The sequence below is a fragment of the Sorex fumeus genome, unplaced genomic scaffold, assembly GCF_029834395.1.
Source record: "Sorex fumeus unplaced genomic scaffold, SorFum_2.1 ptg000022l, whole genome shotgun sequence".
NCBI classification, from domain to species: Eukaryota; Metazoa; Chordata; class Mammalia; order Eulipotyphla; family Soricidae; genus Sorex; species Sorex fumeus.
Genome location: NW_026606079.1, coordinates 8,352,501 through 8,367,075, shown reverse-complemented (window position 1 = coordinate 8,367,075; position 14,575 = coordinate 8,352,501). Strand labels below are relative to the sequence as shown.

Here is a 14,575-nt window from a genome sequence, read left to right as displayed (position 1 = left end):
CAACCACATCCTGACTGTGTCAGAAACATGAGGGGGAGGCAACTGTGCCAGGTGTGGAGTCAACAGGGACGATGATCCTCCTGACTTCCTCCTCAGAGTGTCAGGGTTTGAGACACAGAATGGAGCTCACAGAGCCAGGCTTCATCTGAGGGAAAGGCTCAAGATCTCTCCCTGTCCTTCAGCAACTACCAAGAGGAAGATGACTTCTCCTCTGGGTGGGTGTTATATACAGGGAAGGGCGGGTTTAGGTGCTCCTCAACAGACCAAGAACACTAGAAGAAGGCATCTAGGAAGAAGCTCTTCCTTTTTCCAACAGACTCATCACTAGGGAGAATTCACAAATTCATCCCACAGATCCCTTCAGAGTGAAGCAGCTACAGTGAAAAAATTTTTATCAAAGTTGATTATGTGAAAAAACTACTGTGAATTTTATTGACCATGAATTGCACCTAGCTCTGTCTGAATTGCCTGAAAAAATGACAATGACTGTTTGCCACAAAGTTAGAACCTACAGAAGGACAACAGACATGAACACACAGTGACACCGAGGGGCAAGGGCCTGTCTACGTGGTAGAGGCCCTGGGGGTGCTGGGTTTGGTCATCAGGGACCTGAGACACGAGGACTCTCCTCACCACCTGCCCTTTACCCCTCAGCAATTCCTGTTTCCTGAGAGCTCCTCAACATGTTTCCTGTGCTGGAGGAAGAGGTCCAGCTCTGACAGGGCCTCAGGGACAGGCCTGAGTGCTCTGAGCCACAGTTAGCACCTCCTCCCAGGGAGCCCTCACACCGGCCTTCCCCGAGTCCTTTCTTTTCTCTACAGAGGCTCCCACATGAAAATCTACTCTCGGGACCCAGGATTAAAACCACGTTCACACTCACCCCAACTTGGGCTCCCTCTCCCCCTTGACACGGTGTCTGACATCATGGACCTCGTGGGTAGGAACGTGCATCAACGCTGGTTCCTCCTCTTTGCGGTGGCAGCTCCCAGATGCGAGTGTCCCCTGGACAAAGATTCAAAGGTGGGCATAGGGCCTCTGAGTCCGTGACTCACTATGGGTCTCTGTCCCCAGGTGTATTGTCCCAGGTACAGTTGTAGGAGTTGGGACCAAGCCTGGTGATGCCCTCGCATATGCTGTCCCTAACCTGGTCAGTCTCTGTATTTTCATTAATGTGTTCATGTGAACTGGGTCCACCAGGTCCCTGGAAAGGGGCTTCATTGGATTGGTGTTATGTATACTGGTGGGGGAGCAAACTATAACCTAAGTCTTCAGTCCCGAGTCAGCATCTCCAGGGACACCTCCAAGAACCAAGTTTATCTAAAACTGAGCAACTCAGAAACTGAGGACACAGCCCTGTATCATTGTGCAAGATACAGTGAGGGCAAGACCCTATGAGCCCAGACTCAAACCTGCTGAGGGGGACAGGGGAACGCAGGGGTGGGTGTCACCACCAGGGGGCGCTCTGCTCACAGGACTTGAGGGTTGTGCTCCAGGAGCAGAGGTTGAGGGGCTGTCAGGGGGTCACTTTATTTACTCGCTTATTGAAATATAAATGGCAAACTTCAAAAACCAAGTATATAAATTTTAGTTACTACGCTTTATTCTAGTACAGATTTGTTTATTCCTCTTCATACCTCATGGTCCACTAAAGACTTATTTCCTGTTAGGAAAGGTGCAGTTAATTTTCCTTCCTACTATGATCATTTCTTCGCAGATGGAGGATTTTTTTCTTCCTGCCTCCACTTTATTTTTTTTTAAATTTTTATTAGTGAAACACCATGAGGTACAGTTGTAGACTTACAAATTTTTGTGCTTGGGTTTCAGTTACACAGTGATCAAGTACCCATCCTCCACCAGTACCCATTCTCCACACCAATGATCCCAGTATCCCTCCCTCCCCCCAATCTTCCCCATCCCACCCCACCTCTGTAGAAGGAGGATTTTTAGAATAACCTATTTTATTGTAATTGAGGATTTAGGTTGACAATAGTCTGAGTGTTGATGCTGATAGGTCACAAACTCCCTGCGCTTCTCCCAGCGCCAAATCCCCACAGACCCCATACTCTGCTGTGGGCCCTGTGCTTGGTCTCTTCTTTCCAGTGATCTAAGCCCCCACCAGACTCTTCTCGGGAACCCCACACTGTGGTTAGAATGCAAGGGCCGTTATCATTGGATCCTATCCATCCTGACGCTCTGTTCTCTGTGTACCACATATGAATGAGATTGTCTGAATTTGTCCTTCTCCCTCTGACAAAGTACACTTAATCTGATATTCTCTAGTTCCATTCGTGGTCCAGAAAACACTGATATTTTGTCGATTCTTATAACTTCATACTATCCCATTGTGTATGTACACGACAACTTCTTATCCATGAAACTCATTAAGCATTAGGATTATTTCCATGCCCTGGCAAGTATGCTAAATTCTACAACTACGTACTTTTGCATGTATTTTCTCTAATGACTGTTTTCATAATTGGGGGAAGTTACTAAATATAGAATCACTTGTAACTTGGAAATTCTATTTTCACTCTTTAGAGAATTCTTATAGCGTTTTCTGAAGATATGTTTCCAAAAACATAGGAACGTTGTTACCTTTGGCAACCTTCCAATATTGGTTGTTTTCAGTATTTTTGATAAGTACTATTTTCACTGGGGAGATATGGTCTTCCTTGTACTTTATATTAATATGCCTTCAAGAGTAAGTATTGATAAACACTTTTTCATATGCCTACAGCCCATAAAAATGTTGCTTTAGGAAAGGATCTCTTTATTTCCCACAAATTTTATGATGAGTGATTGGTTCTTATATTGAACTTAGTAGTTCTATGAATATCTTATATATGAGGTTGGATCTGATGTTTGGTGAGTACACATTTTCTCTCATTCAGTAAGAAATTTTAAATTTAATGTCATTTACATTTACAGCTCCATGTAGAACTTCTCGATTTCTCTTTCATCATAATGAGATGTTGGTGCGTAGACAACGAAGATAGAAACTGCAGGCAGTGAGCCACATATATTCAAATGTAAACGTCCGATTCGGGTTGTTAGGCATTAGAATGAATCAATGCTCTTGGCCAAGTTTGTGTTGACAAGGACACCGACGCCTCCAACACCTCTTTTATCGCATGTTCCGAGAAAAATTTTTCTCCAGTGTCGAAAATGGCATGGTGAGATTCGTGCCTAGAGAAGTTCTATAAAGAAGACCACACCTTCTACAAGATCATTGTGGGTGATTTTAATGCCAAGATAGGACTGAGAAGTTCAGCTGAAGAACTTCACATCGGGACCCATGGCCTAGAATGGAACGAACAGGGTGAGAGACTGTCTGAGTTCATCATGTCGACCAAGACCATTCATGGTAACTCACAGTTCCAGAAGGCAGAATCTAAACGATGGACATGGAAGTATCCCGGTGGACGATTCCACAACGAAATAGACCACATCATATTCAATAGACGGTTTTGCCTGACCAATGCTGCTATTGTCCCAAAATTTCGAACGGGATCGGACCACCGTCTCCTTCGTGCAAAATTCTACTTCACAGAGCGGGGAGAAAGGGCTGCAAAGTTCAAAAAGAGAACTCCCAGAATGACCACCAACTGAGAACTCTTTGGTACTATTGCGGCAACATGGGAAGATGCCATTGTTGACAACATTGATGAGGAATACGATCGACTGGTTCAGCACCTCCAGGAATGTGCGAGGAATGCCGAGAGAGATAGCCACAAAAAATCGCCTATCTTCGAAAACTCTTGAGCTAATTCGGCAGCCTGGATTGGCGCATGCCTCAGGCAACCGCAAGCTAACGTCTGAGCTTGCAAAGCAGTGCAGAGATGCAATCAAGGAAGACCTCAAAGAGAGACGAGCAGAAGTACTGGTAGATGCGGCAGAAGCCGGGAAAAGTATTTGTAACGCCCGCCTGTCCTTCGCCAACTACAAGACCAAGATGACTGCCCTCCGATGTCCTGATGGATCCATCACATCCTCCAAAACGGCAATGGAGAAGATTATCCATGACTTCTACTCAAATCTCTTCGATAGCCATGTCCACTTGCCGACATACCAAATTCCACAGGATGGGTATGTCGTTCCTAACGTTCTCCCTTCCAAAATCCGACACGCCATTTCGTTGGTAAAGAAGCAAACAGCACCCGGCCCAGACAAGGTCAGACCTGAACACCTGAAGAACCTGCCGTCAGTACTCATCAATACACTGGCTCGGCTCTTCACTCGCTACCTGTCTGAATGCAACGTTCCGTCCCAATGGAAAACCAGCAGGACCGTACTACTGTTCAAGAAGGGAGACATCCATGACATTGGCAACTATCGCCCGATCTGCCTATTGTCTATCATCTATAAGTTGTTCACTCGAGTCATCCTAAATAGGATTGGCAGAACACTAGATGAAGCACAACCATGCGAGCAAGCCGGGTTCCGCAAAGGATTCAGCACCATCGACCATATCCACACAATAACCAAACTCATTGAGGTTTCTCGGGAGTTCAAGATGCTGCTCTGTTTAACGTTCATTGATTTAAAGAAGGCCTTTGATTCTGTTGAGACGGAAGCGGTCATGGAAGCCCTAGCCAATCAGGGCATTCAAGCCCAATACATCAGGATCCTCCATGAGCTGTATTGCGGATTCACTACCACGATCTCATCATTCTACAAAGAAGTGATTGTTGATGTCAAGAGAGGGGTGCGGCAGGGTGATACCATTTCACTGAAACTCTTCAGTGCCACCCTCGAGAACATTATGAGACGACTGGAATGGGAAGGAATGGGAGTGAAGATAGATGGTCGGCAACTACACCACCTCCGCTTTGCTGATGACATTGTTTAAATAACACCAAACATCAGCCAAGCGGCACAAATGCTGGCCGACTTTGACCGTGAGTGTGGAAAGGTAGGACTATAGCTGAATCTTACGAACACAATGTTTATGAGAAACAGCCTCGTTCCTGAAACCCATTTGCTCTCAACGGAACGACCATCTCTGAATGCAACAGCTATGTGTACCTTGGTCGAGAGGTCAACATAGCAAATGACCTGGCACCCGAGCTGCGCAGGAGGAAGAGAGAGGCTTGGAATGCCTTCAAGAACGTCTAAGAAACAGCTAAGAGGACGAAGAACCTCCGGCTCCGGGCACATCTCTTTGATTCCACTGTTCTTCTTGCATTAACATATGCCTCAGAGACCTGGGCCCTACGCAAACAAGATGAGAACACTATTCAGGTCTCCCAAAGAAGAATAGAAAGAGCTATGCTTGGAATATCACGATTCACTCAAATGAGAGAAAGAATCTGGAGTTCTGACATCCGTCGACGATCAAGAATCAGGGACGCTGTCTCAATTGCCATGGTGTCGAAAATCAGATGGGCTGGTCACGTAATGAGATTTAAAGACGACCGCTGGACTAGAGCTGTTACTGACTGGATTCTACGGGATGTGAAAAGACCGCGTGGCCGCCCACCTACCAGATGGTCATACTTCTTCGTCAAGATCATGAACGATCGGTTTGAGTCCCTTCATGTTCCCGGAGCGAAGAGATCCCATTGGGCTTCACTAGCACGCAACAGGGACAAATGGAGGTGTTACTGGCACCCGCTCGAGCAAATCGACGACTAACGGGAAGTTCTGATTAAGTGATTGATTACATTTCTAGTAAAATCCTGTAATTGATTTAGTGCAATTGTTTGATTTTAGTTTGCCATCTCTTTGCCAATGAAGTGAAAATGTAGATGAGTACTCTAAGATTAGTGTCACAGAGAGACAGGCCAAGGTTTTCCTCTGTGAATTTTAAGGATTATTCTGTCAAAGCTGGACCAGAAGTTAACTTTTTAATAAATTCTGTATCTAGTGTGAGATAAGGATTCAATTCTGCCTTCTATTGTTTTTGTGTATGTGTTGTTGTTTTCCAAACACCATTTGTTGAAGAGATTTTCCTTGCTTCACTCCATAGGATGGAATCGTTTCCCAAAGATTCGCTTTAAAGATCTCAGGATTTATTCTGGGCTCTCAATTCTGCATTTGGACCATGAGTTTATATTCTTGTAACTCACTGGATAAATTCTATAGCTTCATGATATTGAAAGCCTGTTCCCCACGGGATGTCACAGGTCTCAGTGAGGCCTTGTCAGCACCAACAGACACAGTTATTCCTGCCAACAGACCTTTTACCTTCCCAGTTCCATAGACAAAACATCACAGGCTTTGTGGTTGCCAAAAGTTACTAGATTCATAGCCCTAGCTGAATAGAGTGATCCATGCCCAGACCACCAGGCACTTACATGCTGAGCTCCTACAGAGAACCAGGAACAATTAAAACATAATATGATTTTTTAATCACGTGGACTTCTTACTGTTTTTGGAATACCAAATACGCCACGGGGAGCTTGCCAGGCTCTGCCATTTGAGTGGGATACTCTCGGTAGCTTGTTGGACTCTCCGAGAGGGGTGAAGGAATTGAATCCGGGTTGGCCATGTGCAAGGCAAATCCCCTACCCGCTGTGCTATTGCTACAGTTCATTTTTGTAAGTAAATTTATTTAATAATAGTATTTTACTTATCTCTCCATCTTCCTTTTCCTAGATATTCACAGAGAGACAGAAAGTGAATCTCACTTGTTCAGGTTTTCACTTGTTCAGGTTTTCACGTGTGCTGGGTGGGAAGAAGTTTTCCAGACTTGTAACATGTCTGACCAGGAATCAGAACTCAGCGATTTTTCCCATTTGAAGAAGCCCATGTACTCTCATGAACACGTCTCTATCCTTTCTATCCCTCTGCATTCCTCTAAGTAATTTCTTTCAATAATACTATTTATTTCACTGAAAAAGTCAGAGTTCAAGTCATATGTGCCATAAAACTTTATTAATTTTATTCGAGTCATTTCTTATTCACTTTTATTTGCTCCACAACTACTGCTATAGAATAAATTTGTTGGGAGCTATGTTAGACTCATGCTTGCTTTTTGAAAAAGTCTACATAGATAAGCAAATTTAATATAATTTTTTTTTTATCTTAAATGTTCACCTCCTCATTTATTTTGTGGCTTTTACTATTTTTATTTGAGTGAATTAAATATGTATTGTATCACTTTTACATGATATCAGCAAGGAAAACTCAGTGTCACCTTTTAATTCATATATATATATATATATGTATATATATATATATATACACACACACACACACATATATGCTGGTGTAGCCCAATGGCATATTGGGGACTATTTCCGGATCAGGGGAATGAGGATCTTACACTAGCATGCGACAGGGATGAATGGAGAAGTTACTGGTGCCCGCTTGAGCAATTCAATGAACAATGGGATGACAGTGATGCAGTGATATATATATATATATGTATATAATTATTGGCAAATCAAGTAGTTTATATATATTTTTTCAGAGATATATCTACCTGAGTGATCCCTGAGTGCAAGCCAGGGGTAAGCCTCAGAACGTCCTGTGTGACTCAATACCAAACCAAAAGGGCCATAAAAGAATATGATCCTTTAATAGTATGATTCTGAAGTGAACAGGCAGGATTCCATCCTATATTAGAGACATGACAAGTTAACGCACCTGTGAGCCCAGAGTCTCTCCCTACATGGGGGAACTGGGCTGCAGAGGGCATCAAGTCCCTAGAGCACCAAGTTGCAGGCTACAAGGGGTGAAGAGATGGAAGAAATCGGTGCAGATATGCAGAAATATCTCAGAAACGGGATTTTCTTCTTCAATAAAACTAAATTTTGCTCTCTCAGGAAAACCAAAATTAAAATCAGTATAGGACACAGAAGGTGTGTCTTTATCTTTAGGATAAAACAATTAACATATTGATAAGGCAGTAAAACCTGTATGCAGGGGATGTTTCTGGACTTCTTAATATCTCCAATGGAAACCACTAGGCATTGGGATGATTTTGTAGTCTCATTGTAGACTGCCTTGGGCACTTACAGGATCCTAGAAATAACCTCAAAGCACAGGTGTGTCCAGATGTGTCCAGGCCATACAGATGTGGGGACTCTGAGTGGAAGGTCCTGACAGGACTTGGCCCTCCGAAGGGGGAGGTCTGTGTACACAGAGTTCTGGGACAGGGCAGAATCTCGTCTCCTCAAACAAGGATCAGAACGTGAACCTCTTCACTCCCGGTGAGGATGGACCCAGTGGCTTCCACCAGCCCCTTCTCAGGTTGGACTAGGCCTACAGCTATGAATTCTACCTCCTCATGAATATGCAAATTCCACGAGGGACACTGAGTTAAATACAGATGTGTCTGTGTCCTGACAACCTCACACAGCAGGCACACCCACATCTTCAGAAGCCCCTGAGTACACAAACCCCACCATGCACCGGACCTGGAGAATTCTCTTCCTGGTGGCAGTGGCTGCAGGTAAGCATCCCTGTTCCTTGGGCTGAGGGAATGGGGCCAGTCAAGTGGAGTCCACCCACTCCTGTCTGCTGTCCACAGGTGTGAACTCCCAGATACAGCTGGTGCAGTTGGGGGCTGAGGTGGGAAAACCTGGGACATCAGTGAAGATTTCCTGCAAGGCGTCCGGATACTCCTTCAAAGGCTACTGGATGAACTGGGTGTGGTAGTCCCGGGACAAGGGCTCGAGTGGATGGGAGGTTTAAATCCTAGCAATGGTGGTACAGAATATGCACCAAAGTTCCAGGGCAGACTCATACTCACTGCAGACAAGTCCAAGGACACAGCCTACATGGAACTGAGCAGGCTGAGCACTGAGGACACAGCCGTGTATTTTTGTGCTAGAGACACAGTATGACAACCACATCCTGAGTATGTCAGAAACCTGTGGGAGCGACAGCTGTGCTGGGTGAGAAGATGACAGGGACGCTGATCCTCCTGACTTCCTTCCTCCTCAGAGAGTCAGGGGGCACAGCATGGGGCTCTCAGAGCCAGGATTCATTTGAGGGAACGACTCAGGATCTTTCTTTGTCTGTCATAATCAGCCAAGAGGAAAATGGCTTCTCTCTAATACACCTGGTATTATCCATATTTTCTTCTAGGATTGTGTAGCGAAGCGCCCCAGATGGTACTGAAAAAACCACATGGAAGTTTTGGCTGGGGTCATTGCAGGATCCTGAACTGTAGTTCTACCCATGGCAGACTCCCAATGTTCTACATGTTCTTTGAAATTTTGTCTCTGCAAGAAAAGGTTTTCTCTGAAAAGAAATCCTGGTGTTGACCAGACTCCCTTCCTGAGTTTCTGTGGAAATCTGCCTCTTTGTACATCTTCATATCTCTATATTTCTGAGCTGGAATCCTGCTATTGGACAAGAGACAGTGGAGGAGATGACCCTACATGAAAGGGTGCATGGTCACATTTCTAGGATCACATGCTGATAAGAAAATGGTCGGGGTCAGTTGTCTGTGAAACCCTGATGGTGGGGGAATCTCAACCCAGGTCAGGGGAAGGTCGTTATCCAAGCACAGATACACAGTCTGGGATGTGCCCAGGAGGGCCGGCAGTAGCATCGACCAGCAGACAGAATCTAGAGTGAGGCCTCAGTTGCAGCTTCCTCTGCCCCAGGACTCATGCACCTGAGCTGAGTTTACATCAGGGCTGATCTCACCAATTGACCGATAATCCTGGAAAATATATGGTATAAATTGAGATATTAATTTTGTGCAGCCATTCAATATGGGAATAATCAAAATTAATCACATTCTCTCAACTGATATCCAGGACGTATATCTATGCTCAAATGCATAGACTAGATGAGTGGAAAAGAGCAACTTATACATATATAAACTTGATCACTTAATCACTTGACCCCCCAGTTAATCATCGATTTGCTCGAGCGGGCACCAGTAACGTCTCCATTTTTCCCTGTTGCGTGCTAGTGTAGCCCAATGGCGTCTGTTTGTTCTAGGAACATGCAGAGCCTCAAACCGATTGTTCAGGGTCTTGACGAAGGAGTCTGACCATCTCCTAGATAGGCGGCCACGCAGTCTTTTGACGTCCCATGGAATCCAGTCAGTAACAGCTCTAGTCCAGCACTCATATCCAAATCTCATTACGTGTCCAGCCCATCTGATTTTCGACGCCTTGGCAAACTACACAACGTCCCTGATTCCTGACCGTCGACGACGGAGGTCGGAACTCCGGATTCTTTCTCTCATTTGAGTGAAACGTGATACTTCAAGCATAGCTCTTTCAATTCCTCTTTGGAAGACCTGGATATTATTCTCAAATGTTTTCATAGGGCCCAGGCCTCTGAGGCATATATTAATGCAGTAAGAACAGTGTAATTGAAGAGATGTGCCTGGAGCTGGAGGTTCTTTGTCCTCTTAGCTATTTCTTCGACGCTCTTGAAGGTCTTACAAGCTGCTCTCTGCCTCCGGCACAACTCAGGTGTCAGGTCATTCATTATGTTGATTTCTCGACCTAGGTACACATAATTGTTGCATTCGCAGATGGTCATTCCTTTGAGAGCGAATGCAGCATCAGGAACAAGGCTGGTTCTCATAAACATTGTCTTCATGAGATTCAGGTGTAGTCTGACCTTCCACACTCACGGTCGAAGTCGGCCAGCATTTGTGCTGCTTGGCTAATGTTTGGTGTTACTAGAACAATCTCATCAACAAAGCGGAGGTGGTATAGTTGCCAACCGTCTATCTTCACTCCCATTCCTTCCCATTCCAGTCGTCGCATAATGTTCTCGAGAGTGGCACTGAAGAGTTTTGGTGAAATTCTATCACCCTGCCTAACTTCTATAAGTTCTATATGGAGCTGGAGAAGTACTATAAATAAGAGCACATCTTCTACAAGATCATTTTCGGTTATTTTAATGCCAAGATAGGACCGAGAAGATCAGCCAAAGAAGTCCACATCGGGACCCATGCCCTAGAATGGAACGAACAGGGTGAAAGACTGTCTGAGTTCTTCATGTCAACCAAGACCATTCATGGTAACCCACAGTTCCAGAAGGCTGAATATAAACGTTGGACATGGGAGTCTCCTGGTGGACGGTTCCACAATGAAATAGACCATATCATATTCAATCGACAGTTTTGCCTGACCAATGCTGCTATTGTCCCAAAATTCCAAACGGGATCGGAACACCATCTCCTTCGTGCAAAATTTTACTTCACAGAGCGGGAAGAAAGGGCTGCAAAGTTTAAGAAGAGAACTCCCAGAATGACCACCGACTGAGAGCTCTTTGGCACTATTGCTGCAACATGGGAAGATGGCGTTGGTGACAACATTGACGAGGAATACCATTGACTGGTTCAACAACTCGATAATTGTGCGAAGAACACCAAGAGATAGATGGCCACAAAAAAAAAAAAACGCCTGTCTTCGAAAACTATTGAGCTAATTCACGCTCCAGCGTGGTTTGGAGCATGCCTCTCAGGCAACCGCAAGCAAACGTCTGAGCTCACAAAGCAGTGCAGAGATGCAATCAAGGAAGACCTCAAAGAGAGAAGAGCAGAAGTGCTGGTAGATGCGACAGACGCCGGGACAGCATTCGTAACACCCGCCTGTCCTTTACCAACTACATGACCAAGATGACTGTCCTCCGACGTCCAGATGGATCTATCACATCTTCCAGAAGGGCAGTGGAGAATATTATTCATGACTTCTACTCATATCTCTTTGATAGCCAGTCCAGCTGCCCACATACCAAATTCCTCAGAATGAATATGTCGTTCACAATATTCTCCCTTCTGAAGACTTTAGGTAAAGACTACCAGGCTCTCACCATTCTACATATATAAACATATATGTATATATTATATATACATATACATATATATGTCACCTATTCATGTCCACCGGGAAGCCTCAGGCAGCATGACTCTGTGATTGGCAATCAGTCATGCAGACCACATTATTACTAAGTGTGGTCCATATTTTAAAAAAATCAATTGTAAAACATTCCAGGATATTTCCTTGGTTAAGGCTTTTGAGGCTAGCTAGCAACAAGAACATGCAATAGAGTCTGTCTCACCTTTTGAGACTGCCCCTGAGGGACAGACAGAGGACAAATGCACCATAGTCTTTGGCTTTATTTTTCATTTTTTTAATTTATTCGTCGATTGCCTCGAGCAGGCCCCAGTAACGTCTCTTTCATCCTAGCCCTGAGATTATATTCAAGGCTCTTTAGGAGAATGAGACCCATCATTGTTACTGGTATTTGGCATATTTGGTACGACACGGGGAGTTTGCCAGATTCTGCCCTGTGGGCAGGCTACATTCGATAGCCTGCAAGTTTGTCTAAAGTAGGAATGAGATAATAAGATGTCATAAAAAGATGTCCTGATATGATGTGGATTTGTCCCTCTGCCAGTACCTTCATGTGTGTGTAGAGTGGTCTCAGCATGGTGGTGGCTGGTCCTGGAGGTCTTTGGCTGCCGGAACCCTGTCGGGGTGGGGAGGAAAACTCAACCCGCTACCCTCCAAGGGGCCCAGGTGAGGAACAGCCAGGCGCGGGGGCAGAAGACTGCACTGTTCTCGTCCGGGAACTGGATTTTAGAGTCTCTGAGTCTTGGCCGTTGATGGGATTACACGGCGCCAGGGGGCCAGGAGGTGGGTGTGACCCCCGCCTACTGGAATTTGGAGGATCTGGGTGGAGGATGCTCGAATCCAATCCGAGTAGGCTTGGAGGTCTCGGCCCCGGAACCCGTGTGGATTTGTCTCTCTGCCAGTACCTTCATGTGTGTGGAGAGTGGTCTCAACATGGTGGTGGCTGGTCCTGGAGGTCTTCGGCTGCCGGATCCCTGGTCGAGGTGGGGAGGAAAGCTCAATCCGCTCCCCTCCAAGGGGCCCAGGTGAGGAACAGCCAGGCGCGGGGACAGAAGACTGCACTGTTCTCTTCCGGGAACTGGATTTTAGAGTCTCTGAGTCTTGGCCATTGATGGGATTACACGGCGCCAGGGGGCCAGGTGGTGGGTGTGAGCCCCGCCTACTGGAATTTGGAGGATCTTTGGAATTTGGCTTTATAGTGGTAAATTAAAACAGCATCTGAGTTTTTCCATCTCTACTTTGAGTTTGACAGCATGACCTCAGTTCTCTGAGAAGTGAGAGATATTTCTTCTTTAGGTGCTTTCTAACTTTCTTCTGTTATATTTTTTTCCAACATGCACAGTTTATGGTGCACCATGGGAAATTCTGACTCAAAAGCTCAGCTGGCCACCGAGTTGACTGAGTTACTGAAACAGCAGGGAACTGCTATTAAGTTTAGGACCGCACTCGAGTTCATTACAGTAATAGGGGAAGTAAGCCCTTGGTTCTTGACAGGGGGAGAATTCAGAATTTGTGACTGGGAACAGGTTAAGATAGATCTACAGAGAGCCCTCAGAGATAGGGGGTCGGATAGGGTTCCCATCGCTACATTCTCCCTCTGGAGATTGGTTAAAGATGTGCTGTCAACCACCCGTGTCTGGTTGCAGGAACAGCTGTGTGACCTCCAAAAAACCTTCGGGGAAATCCAGGAGGAGGAAACAGGGCGCTCTCTGCAGGGGGACACTGGCAATGATATAGCAGAACATGAATCTGCTGAAGTCTCCGTGATTTCTGAATGTGGGAGCCAGACTCCTCTTGCACCCGATCTAGACACAGAAGAAAAGCAGCTCTTTTCTGGTCCCAGACCTCCCCACCAATCTTTGGGGGTGAGATATATTCTCAGCCATGGGCGCAGTTCTAGTCAGACCGCCTGGCCACCTCCAGATCCCCCCGGTTTCTTTCCGGACTATAGCCCATATTACTAGTGATTACCCATCCCCGGGGCAAGGGGACCCCATAGCTCTGATGCCTGTGGAAGAACTGGAAGGGGCCGCAACCCCTGGGCCGGAACATAAGCCTTTTTAATCAGGGCCACTGTCGAGCGTCCTCCCCCCACCCCCATTACCTGGAAATCAGATGATCCAGTCTGGGTGGAGCAGTGGCCCCTACCTAAAGAGAAATTACAGGCCGCACATGCCCTAGTGTCCGAGCAATTAGAAAAGGGGCACATTACCCCATCCACATCTCCTTGGAATACCCCAATCTTTGTTTTAAGGAAAAGGACAGGCGGGTGGAGATTATTGCAAGATCTCAGAGCAGTCAATGCCACCATGCATCTAATGGGGACCCTGCAGCCAGGGCTCCCCCATCCCTCTGCTATACCAAAGTCCTGGCAATTTTTAGTGATATATCTTAAAGATTGTTTTTTCAATATTCCATTAGCTCCTAAAGATTGTCAAAGATTCGCCTTCTCTCTACCTTCCCCCAATTTTCAGGAGCCCTATCAGCGCTACCAATGGGTAGTCCTTCCCCAGGGCATGACTAATAGTCCCACTAAAAGGTAAAAGGTAAAGGTAAAGGCCCTCCCGTTGATCGTCGATTTGCTCGAGCGGGCCCAGTAACGTCTCCATTGGAGACTTTGCTGTTACTGTGTCTGGCATATCGAATACTCTCGGTAGCTTGCCGGGCTCTCCGAGAGGGGCGGAGGAATCGAACTCGGGTCGGCCATGTTGGCCACTTGTAAGGCGAACGCCCTATGTGTCAGATATATGTTGCAGCAGTTTTAGCGCCAGTCCGGGCTCGTTTCCCCAATGCAC

The 14,575-nt window shown here is 45.9% G+C and overlaps 1 pseudogene; it reads left to right on the top strand.

The window, feature by feature from the left end:
• Positions 1-8,352: 8,352 nt before the first annotated feature.
• Positions 8,353-8,792, top strand: LOC130023207 (immunoglobulin heavy variable 1-2-like; annotated as a pseudogene).
• The last annotated feature ends 5,783 nt before the right edge of the window (positions 8,793-14,575 follow it).